Consider the following 12,168-nt stretch of genomic DNA (forward strand, 5'->3'; position numbering starts at 1 on the left):
TTTATTAATACGTTGATTTTTAATATGATAAAAATTACACATCAAATATATGTGACATGTGACATGTAACATATAGACAATTGACAAAAATAATATGGACACCATAATATGTAAAGTGCCGAAATATTGGAGGTGCATTAGCTAGAATTGTGTTTATAAATCTTAATAGAAAACATAATGATGAAAATAGCTAAGTAGCCATGCAACCCTATTCTCCTTGTGAAGACCAATATGGGCATGCATTGGCTCCCCAAAAAGCACCCCACCCACCGGTTTCCTAGGGGCTTTTAGAGAGTTTTCTCTCTAATTTTTATTCATTCAATTCACATTTTATTTTTCTAGAGTTAGAAAGATAATTTCCTCTCTACATTTTATGATAAATTAGAGAGATTATTTACTCAAAATCTCTTCTCCTCTACCCGGTTTTAGGAGCTAAAATACCAACTATTTTGGTTCAATTTTCATAAGATTAATATTATACTAGTATTCATAATATTAATTAGATTAAGTGAAAGCCTTGGGTATAAAGCATAGGGAGAGATCTTACACTTAGATCTTTGTTCTTCCATTGGAAAAGCTCAAGAACAAGAAGAGAAAGGTGATCTCTCTTGTGCCCTAATAGCCGAAATATACAATGTAAGGACATGATTTCTCCTCTATTTATATTATTGTTTGCATGCATAAAATCCGTTTTAATTTTATGACAAATTAATTTAGCCTATATGAGTATGTTATTTATGTATATGAATCTACATTTCCTTCAATCCATCATACTTTTAACATTACCAATGGAGTTGGTTTCCGAATATGTAATAGATTAATAGTTTTTCTATTTTAGGAAAGGCCATACTAGGATTTATTTATTTTATGCTTGCATTTTATTTTATGTCACATGCATCGCTAAATCGCCATAACTAAAACATGCATTGTCTTCTTTTATCGAGTTTATCGACCGTGTCAATTAAAATTATCGTAGTTCACCGCTTTAGTTCACTTAAAACGTGATAGATAATAAATTGACATGACCTCTCGCTAAAACTATCAATTGAGACATAGCCTTACCAAATAGTAGAAACCATGAAAACCTATTTCGCGAGGGAGTGCGCTCGGCCCCACCGGGGTACAAACCTTGTTACGTAGGGGAAGTGGGTGATGAATGTTAATCCACCGAATTCATGTTGATGAGGGATGTATCGGCCACATCGTGCCCAAGTTAATGTGGGTTTGGATCATGGACACATTTATTCGAAATTTGGATTGAACTCAACAAAAGTATTTGATAAGGGATGTATCGGCCCCACCGTGCCCTTGTCGATGTGTTTTGGGCTATAGATAATAGTTAATGTAATATTATCGACCAAGAGTTCTAAAAGTAGAATCGATTAAACGTTAATCCACCGAGTTATATTGATGAAGGATGTATCGGCCCCACCGTGCCTAAGTCGATATGAATTTGGATCTTGGAATCATTTATCTAGTTGGGTAGAGGTCACTAGAAAAATGCGTAAAACTTGTTTAAATCATACATTTTTACGAGTATAATTAAAACGACAATTGTTTTACTCCTTATATTTTGTTTTGTAGACCACTTCCTTTTCATAACAAATGGCAACATCAACACCCACTCCTAATGCTACACCACTCGCTACTTCGTCTTGGCTCCGATCCTTCATGGATCGATGTAAACTTGAAAAGAATGGGTCAAATTTCTCCGAGTGGGATGCCCAACTCAAATTAGCCGCCGAAGGTGACGACAAGCTTCGTTACCTTACCGAGGCCTCTCCACCCGAACCCTCCACTAGGTCCACCGCGGCCACGAGGGAAGCCTATGAGACTTACCAAAAGGAGTCCGCCGCAATGAAAAATGTCTTAATATTTGCGATGGAGGCGGACCTCCAAAGGAGAGCCTTCAAAATGGGCAATGCTAATGAGATTTACTCCAAACTTGTGACCATGTTTTCACAAACTCCGCGGATCGTCCAATATGAGGCGGCGCGGCATTCTTTGATCTCGACTTCAAAGAGGGCCAAAAGGTTAGCCCTCATGTGCTCAAACTCATGGAGCTTGTCGAGACCTTGAAAATTCAAAAGGTTGAAATCCCCAAAGAACTCATCGTAGATAGGATTCTACACTCCTTGTCCAAAGTCAAGGCATATGTGCAATTCCGGGTGAATTTCAACATGCAAGACAAGGACGTGTCTCTTGAGGAGTTGCACAAGTTACTTGTGCAAGCCGAGAGGGACATGGGGTTAAATGTGAACCCTCCCAAGGATGTGCTCAATATAAGCACAAAGAGTAAGGGGAAGTTCAAGAAGAATGGGAGAAAGGGCAAGAAGCAAGCTCCCACATTCACCAAAGCTAAGTCTTGTGAAGCTAGCACCTCCAAAGTCAAGAAGGGTCCTCTTGACAAATGCCATTATTGTAATGGCATGGGACATTGGAAAAGAAATTGTTCCAAATACCTTGGTGATATCAAAGTCTGGAAAGATCACTCCAGAGGTAAATGACTAACCTTCTTTTTATGTTTCAAATTCAACTATGGTAATATGATGCAAAGTTGTGATAATGTATCTCCCTTTTTTTATTATAAATAGGGCCTCCACCAAGCAAAGACAAGGGAAAAGAAAAACAAGCATGAGATACCATGGAGAAGCTAAGGATAGCTTTTATGGAGCTTTGTTTTTCATTGTCTTATTTTAAGTTATGTTTTGAATTTTAGAACTTTAAGTTTCCGTGTTCGACATGGAAAGGTATTTTGGATAATGGTTTGTATTTTGGATGATGGTGACTTGGTTTGCAACCCAAGTCACCCGTTTTATCATTTATCCTTATGTTCTAAAATTTCATCCTTAAATGCTTGCGTTTTGAAACATAAGATTATTCACTAAAAATGATCTAATAGACAATTATAATGACGGGTTTCATTATATGTCCACATGCTTAAGGCTTGTGTATGATCATTTATAAAGTGACTTTGAGTCTATGAACTCTCTTAAAGGTATGTCAACCACCAAGTACACATATGGAATCAATAACAATTAGTCAACCTATGAGGTAGTCCTCCTTATACTTCAACATCATTAATTTGTGTCTCATATGCTATCTTTGAATGCTTAGTGTATTCATTCTAAAGATAGAGTGGGAGAAAAATGAGGACACAACACACAAGGCAAGATATAATTGTGTACTTGTGTAAATGAAGATCTACGCAAGAGAGAATGATTTGAATGAAGGTATATCTATTTACATAGTATACCAAATAGATGAGATCTATAGTCTCAAGTTAGTTCTAAATGACTTAAGAGACCAAGTGAAGTAATCATAAGAGTTTATTCTCAAGATAACTACACGAGGAGACCAAAAGAAGTTTTGGAAGAAAAATGACTAATGTAAAGTCTTAACAAGCTTTTGACTAAGGTTATGAATCATTTGACCAATAGTTTCAATCATGAGTTTTACTTAAGAGCCTAAATGAATCATAGTAACATACTAGTTATGATCAAGTTGCAAAGATTGATATTCCGATATCTTCAATAGCCAACGTTTTAACCACGCAAATGTCATTGTTTAACCTCGCAATGAAATGGTTAAACCTCCTTCCGAAAGGGTATTCCAAAGGACTTATTCTAAATATTATTTGTATTTGAATAATGACATTGCTACACATCATTATGACATGAGTGTGTTAGAGATTTAAAATCTCTTTCCGTAAGGTTGAGATGAGACCACTTCAAAATAGGCTTTTTGAAAGGATATGATGGGAACATATATGGTTTTATCCTAGTAACTTGGCAAAGCAATTTATATTTATATCTTTGACAAATTTCGATTGAGAAGTCAATTTCGAAATATGTGGAATTGAGTGGGAGTTAGGAAATTCTCATGTGAAGACATGGAATTTAGTGGGAGCTATCATCCTTGAATGTATAAAACTCATTACTCATTAAAGAATGACGAGCTAATACCTTCTTTCATAAAGAAGCTTTTGAGTTTTCAATTCTGGATGAAAATGGACAATGATGAATCCAATTACATCATGGGATGTTGGATTAGTATTAAGAGATACACATCACATCAACATATACATAGGTTATTCATATGAATGAAAATGGGATTACCATTAGCAGTCATGGTAGTTCATTGAACCTGAGAACGGTTGATCTCATGATTATTAGTAACTAATGTTTCCGCCATTAGAATAATCATGTACATGTCCAATTTTGAATCATATGCATAAGAGCATGATGATTGGTTGGTGAGCCATAATAGAAACGTCATGAATTCTCGAGTAGAATCCGATGAGCGATTTCGGTGTTTGACGGAATACTCGATTATGTGACAATAGGTTGCACATACATATGAAATCCGAACACAGGTAAGGATTTATGAGAATCCTAAAACTTTCGAGCTAGAAAGAGAAATGAGAAGCTTTGGAAAGATGCTTGGTTGAATAAGAGGTTATTCAAAAACAATCTTTCCTAGTAAAGCTAGGACTTGTGAGAAGTGCTAAGTTGAATAATCTTGTAAATTGTTACAAGATTCTACAAAACATATACCTAGTGCATTGTGTGTGGATGGAACACTTGATCAAGATAAGTTGTATTATTCATCGCAAATTCGTTCGTTATGAGATGATCGATAAGAAAGTTCTTTCAAGTTAAAGAACCAAAACCAAGGTCGAGAACCTTGATGTGTACTTGGTAAGATTCATGCTATGAGAGAGAACATGAATGTGAAGGAAAATGCAAGTGTAAGAAGTTTGAACACATGGACACATGGGATGTTAAACTTCTATTGCAATCAATAAGTGTTTACACTTATGATAAACATCACATGGTTGCAATATGATATTGACTACCCGAGTGTGATGTCGACATTTGTCGTATGAGTTATTCTTAACTCACCCTGTACATTGTTATATCCAAACGGGTTGTAGAGACAATTGAAACCCGTTAAAGTGAACATGGATTAACATTGTTTTTGCCCATAGTTACTTATATGAGGTGACGTCTCGAAGTGACTAGAGTGTGAGGCGATTGATGGCAAGTTCAAGTGCCATAGAGTCATGTGAGATTACTAGTCGATCACATAGGCAGACTATTAGGAACATTTTGTCGGGCCTAATGACCGCTTATAGAGTTCTGGAAAAATTTATATAGCCTGGTCGTGGCGAGAGCTACTATAGTATTCAAATGAGTCGATTCTTTTGACTAAAGACTATTCTCCTAAGGTGGCACAGTTTTTGATTAACTTTGATTTGTGTTACTACGACCTTCGTAAATGGGGTCAAATGGGCATATTTTGGGTTATGATGGTCGTGGCTAGTCGAAGGGAATGAGTGCGATAGGAATTGTCCACCCCTAGTCGGGGTTATAACAATATCTCGGGGCCACTCGAGGAGTAATGAATCGAAATGCGTGGCCACGCTCGGATGGCATCCGAGTGGATAAATCCGGTCAATCGCTTATTCTCCCGGATCGAGGAAACCACTCTCGATATGATCACTTGCAAGTACGACCGAAAGACACCTTGCATTGAGTGGGAGATAGTAATAGGACAAGAGAATTGGTGACGCACACTTGTCGAGGACAAGTGGGAGATTGTTGGAATATGTGTCCTCCGACAATAATGCGATCACGAATGTTGATCATGATGATCACATGTTTAAGTCTCATTAAAATGAATACAATTGGGAAGTAATTTTGTTCTCACAACTGGTCAACATATATCGGTAATGATTGGCTGACTAGAGTTTGACATTACTGTCGTGTGACGGTGGTGATCAGTTGACCCCCTAGGTCATACCTAAAGGGCAATACTCTTAATTGATTATTTAATTAATCGTATAATGTTACGAGTTAATTAAATTACTTGAAAATTGACGGACGATTTTGGAAGTAAAATTTACGTATCATATTGAAATGTGATTAAATAAGGTATGCATGTCGAGTAATTGAATTGTATCATTACTCGGATGAAATAATTGTTTAATGTAGCAATTAAATTGAATGAATTGTTATAAATGCAATCAGTTGTGATTTATAATTGGTAAAATATTTTGGTACTAGTAATTATGATATTACTAAAGTCGATTTTGTATGTGACATATTTTTATTAATACGTTGATTTTTAATAAGTTAAAAATTACATAACAAATATATGTGACATGTGACATGTAACATATAGACAATTGACAAAAATAATATGGACACCATATTATGTAAAGGGCCGAAAAATTAGAAGGTGTTTAGCTAATTATAAGTTGTTTGTGATTAGTGGAAAACACAATGATTAAAAAGCAACCTAGCCATGCAAGCCTATTGTTCCTTGTGAAGAACAATTTCTCCATGCATTGGCTCACCCTAAAGCTCCTCTTACACGGTTTTGGGAAGCAAAATGTGATCATTGTTTTTCTTATAATTTTACCTAATAACACTAAAATGTTTTAGTGTGTATTAATTCAAATTCACTTCTCCAAAAATTAGAGTTTTAGAGAGAAATAAAAACCTCCCTTTTATCTCTCTAAAAACCGAAATAATATAAGAGTTTATAAATATTTTGGTTCCATTTTTCTACCTTGATTAATATTATAACTAGTATTTGTAATATTAATTTAATTAAGAGAAGCCTTGGGTATAAAGCATAGGGAGAGATCTTACACTTAGATCTTTGTTCTTCCATTGGAATAGCTCAAGAACAAGAAGAGATAGGTGATCTCTCTTGTGCCCTAATAGCCGAAATTTACAATGTATGGACATGATTTCTCCTCTATTTATTTTATTGTTTGCATGCATAAGATCCGTTTTAATTTTATGACAAATTATTTAGACATATAAGAGTATGTTAACATGTATATGAATCTACTTTTCCTTCAATAAGAGTGTTCAAGTCACAACTCAATACAAGGCTTAGAGCCATGAAAATCCGAAATAAAAAGGCTTGATTAGTGACAAAGGGTTTTGCACTAATAAAGAGATATTTCAAAGCAAGATTGGTTGATTAGTGACAAAGGGTTTTGCACTAATTGAAATGCTTAAGTCTATTTGGATCTTCTTAGGGATTGTGTTTCATTATGAGGTTATGAAATACATAGCGAGTGAATCTAAAACCCACTTCTTCAATAGAAGGAATGTATTCAATACATGTCTTGAGTTTAGTAGATTCTTGCAATCCTAAGATAATATGAAACTTAAGAGAGGGTCTTAAGTAGGACATCAATGAGTTAGAATCAACATTTTGATCATGTGATAAAACATTTCTCGATAAGTCGAGAAGTTGTGTTTATACATGGAGTTTAGTGGGAGTTACGGAAATTTCAATTAGTCCGATATGTGGATGACATATTGATCATTGAGAATGATTTAAGACTTTTGGAGTATTATAATACATCTTGAATATCCGGATTTATGAATATAAATCCACATGATATTAGCATCAGTAAGAAGTCTTATGTTGATAAGATTCATGACTATTACATATGCTCAATTGAAGTATGAGTTAGAATCAACATTTTGATCACAAGGTAATGTTAAAAGTAAAGTTGTTGAGAATGACGATACTAAACCTATCAATCCCGACCGATAAAGTTTCCATTGTCTCAAATGTTGGACACGAGAAAGGAAACTACCCCAAATTATTGAAGAATCAACAAGTTAGTTGTGGCACATCTAATGGGACCTTCTTCTTTAAATGTTTATTTGATTAAACATAATTTTTGCTAGTACCACTTCGTCAATATTAGAAACCAATGGAGGTTTTCATCATTGTACTTGATACATAGGATGATTAGAATATGACGACTAGCAACAATCATATTGAGAGATAGAGTCATTGTGTAATCAATCTAGTTTTGTGTTTGGAGTTGTACTTAATTGTGACTATTAAGTACATAAACTCTAAATAAGAATACAATTTGTTAAAGATACAAAAGAGGTTTCACTTTTGTGACCATATACACCATGATTTGATGTATGGCTAGCCCATCATCAAGATGATTATATTCTAAACCAAACTAGAATGATATATCATGTAGATGATGTAAAGACTCAAATTGGTAACCCAAGATTAAACCTTAATATTTTGGAATGATGAACGCAAAGAGTTAACGAGTACTCTTGAAACCATTAGATTGTTAATGGTATATGCGTATCTTGTATTCAAAGCAAGATGTCTCGTGCCTTTTGGTTGAAAAGGAGATCGAGGTTGTATATCATCGATCCAATATAGGTTGATCATTATCTTTTACCAACGATTTAAGTTGACACTAATATGTTCACTTAATAAGGTAAATAGAAAATCTTTAAAGAAGTTTAAAGAGTTAAAGAAATCATGATTTAGTCGTGATGGGATTATCAAAGTGAAGACTTTGATATAAGCCAAAGTAATGTGATATAGTATCACAAGTTAATCTCTCTTAGCACGCATCATGGAATAATGTGTGATTAGATAAGAAATCAAACGCTATTCGATATGATTTGGATTTCAATCAAGTTACTTTGAGTTACTTGATCATTTTGGGGATTTTATCATTTTTGTCTAAATTATTTTTCCACTAAATCGAATCATATGAGATATGAAATGGTAAGGGTACCATATTTGTAAGTTTTCACAAGAAACAAATGCTCATTTTTCCTTTTCAATTATCACGAGTACGACGGGTTTGTGGCTCGTGAAGCTGTCTTTCTAAAATACAAGTTTATTTTTGAAGACGGAGTGGGAGAAATTATTCAAGAGCCACAAAGAATGTTATGTAGCAAGAAACTGGTCTTTCTTGGCTACATGAGACGTTTTGTGCAAGACGTTGTTTCTTCAAAACCTAGGAGGTTAAATTCGTCACTTGTTAAAAATGATGAATTCATGCTACTTTTAAGAAAGTAAAGAGCTTATAACTTACAAAAGAAATTGGTTGATTCAAGTTGATTACTTCTAGAAAGTAATGAACATATGACTTACATAAGAGTGTTCAAGTCACAACTCAATACAAGGCTTAGAGCCATGAAAATCCGAAATAAAAAGGCTTGATTAGTGACAAAGGGTTTTTGCACTAATAAAGAGATATTTCAAAGCAAGATTGGTTGATTAGTGATAAAGGGTTTTGCACTAATTGAAATGCTTAAGTCTATTTGGATCTTCTTAGGGATTGTGTTTCATTATGAGGTTATGAAATACATAGCGAGTGAATCTAAAACCCACTTCTTCAATAGAAGGAATGTATTCAATACATGCCTTGAGTTTAGTAGATTCTTGCAATCCTAAGATAATGTGAAACTTAAGAGAGGGTCTTAAGTAGGACATCAATGAGTTAGAATCAACATTTTGATCATGTGATAAAACATTTCTCGATAAGTCGAGAAGTTGTGTTTATACATGGAGTTTAGTGGGAGTTACAGAAATTTTAATTAGTCCGATATGTGGATGACATATTGATCATTGAGGATGATTTAAGACTTTTGGAGTATTATAATACATCTTGAATATCCGGATTTATGAAGATAAATCCACATGATATTAGCATCAGTAAGAAGTCTTATGTTGATAAGATTCATGACTAGTTCAATTAAAATTGAACATATTTGATTGATTCCATTTGCTTCCGCTGTCGGATCAATTAAATGAGTAATGATGTATAACACTTCATATGCTTTGAGTATGATGAATTGTTTTCAAAATCGAATTTGAGTAATCCTTGCCAAGTAAGCCATAAAGATTACCCTTAAGTGCATGCAGAAGCATTAAGGAAGTAAAGCAAAGTGTTTATGATGCAATTTTGTGTAAGGGTGTTACACAAGTGACAATTGACAATTGAGGTTGCGCATGGTTTCTGAAAAAACCATAATCAAAACACATTAGGATGGTTAAGATACCATTGTGGCTAAGTTAATTAAGAAGTAGATTTTCTAGAATCGTTCTGGACAATAAAGAACAATAAGAGATATTTATAACGGAAATTGAGTATACTTGCAATCATGAGATGTGCAAGAGGATGAGTCCCACACACTGTAAAAACAGTGGGAGCTATTCTTAGGCTAGAGGACCTATGTCTTGATTGGATCTCGACACGTACTCAGAAAATTTTGTGATGCAAATGTATACATTACAAAGGAAAATGAGTATGTAGTAAGGTTGAGTAAGGTACAAGAAGTTGATAAAACCTACTAACCAAAGCCTTCTCAAAGGCTAAACATGATGAGTCATGTCATTTCAATTGAATTGAAATGAACAACTACGTACAAGATCAAATTAGATTATAGAATATGAAATAGTAATCAGGCATTGACTATTCATATGTGATAATCACATTTGTCGTTCGAGTTTTACTTTAAAACTCTTTTATTATACTTTGTTACATCCAAACGGGTTGTGGAGACAATTGAACCCCGTTAAAGTGAACACGGATTAGCATTGTATTCGCCCATAGTCACTTATATGAGGTGACGTCTCGAAGTGACTAGAGTGTGATGCGATTGATGGCAAGTTCAAGTGTCATACAGTCATGTGAGATGACTAGTCGATCACATAGGCAGATTGTTAGGAACACCTTATCGGGCCTTATGACCGCTTATAGAGTTCTGGCAAATTTATATAGCCTGGTCGTGGCGAGAGCTGCTATAGTATTCAAATGAGTCGATTCTTTTGACTAAAGACTATTCGCCTAAGATGGCACGATTTGATTAACTTTGATTTGTGTTACTACGACCTTCGTAAATGGGGTCAAATGGGCATATTTTGGGTTATGATGGCTGTGGCTAGTCGAAGGGAATGAGTGCGATAGGAATTGTCCATCCCCTTGTCAGGGTTAAAACAATATCTCAGGGCCACTCGAGGAGTAATGAACTGGAAATGCGTGGCCACGCTCGGAAGGTATCCAGTGGATAAATCCGGTCAATCGATTATTCTCCGGATCGAGGAAACCATTCTTGATATGATCACTTGCAAGTACGACCTGAAAGACACCTTGCATTGAGTGGGAGATAGTAATAGGACAAGAGAATTGGTGACGCACACTTGTCGAGGACAAGTGGGAGATTGTTGGGAAATGTGTCCTCAACAATAGTGCGATCACATGATTTAAATATCATTATTAAATCTCATTTTAAGAATACATGTGGGATGTAATTTTTACAGTCAACTGGTCCACACATATCGGTAATGATTGGCTGACTAGAGTTTGACATTACTGTCGTGCGACGGTGGTGATCAGTTGATCCCCTTAGGTCATACCTATAGGGAAATACTCTTAATTGATTATTTAATTAATCGTATACCGATACGAGTTAATTAAATTGCTTAAAATTGACGGATGATTTTGTGAGTATAATTTACGTAACTTATTGTAAATATGATTAAATGAGATACGATGCGAGTAATCGAATTGTATCATTGCTCAGATGAAATTATTGTTTAAGGAAACAATTGAATTGAATGAATTATTATAAATACAATTTATTGTGATTTATAAATTGGTAAAATATTTTGGTACAAGTAATTATGAATTACTAAGTCGATTTTTGTATATGACGTATTTTTATTAATACGTTGATTTTTAATATGATAAAAATACATTGCATTGTAACATGTCATGTAACATGTAACATGTGACAAAATTGACAAATGACAAAATATAAAATGGACTCTCCATTTTATAAGTGCCGAAATATTAAGAGGGAGTTAGTGGAAATTGTGTTAATTGTTTAAATATAAACACAATGATGAAAGCTAGCTAGTAGGCATGCCAACCTAAGCTTTTGAGAAGAGCAAAATCTAAAGGCATTGGGCATGCTACCCAAGGCCATATTTTCGGCCACCCTAAGGAAAGAAAAGGAGTTTTTCTTTTTCCTAATTTATTTTCATTCAAAGAATACAATGATTTTCTAGTGTAAGAAAATTAAAATGCTCTCTACATCTTATGAGATTTCTAGAGAAATAAAATCACAAAATCCTCTTCTCTCTCAACCGAAATTTATGAGAGAACAAAAACATTTTGTGTCATATTTTTTTAAGTAAGACTAATAATAATACTAGATCACATTATTTTTAGTCTTTAAGATGTATTCCTTGGGTATATGCTTTTGGGAGGGATTCTACACTTGAATCCTTGTTCTTCCATTTGGAAAGCTCAAGAACAAGTGAGTAGGTGAACTCACTTGTGCCCATAAATCCGAATATCAC

The sequence above is a fragment of the Silene latifolia genome, chromosome 2 (assembly GCF_048544455.1).
Source record: "Silene latifolia isolate original U9 population chromosome 2, ASM4854445v1, whole genome shotgun sequence".
NCBI classification, from domain to species: Eukaryota; Viridiplantae; Streptophyta; class Magnoliopsida; order Caryophyllales; family Caryophyllaceae; genus Silene; species Silene latifolia.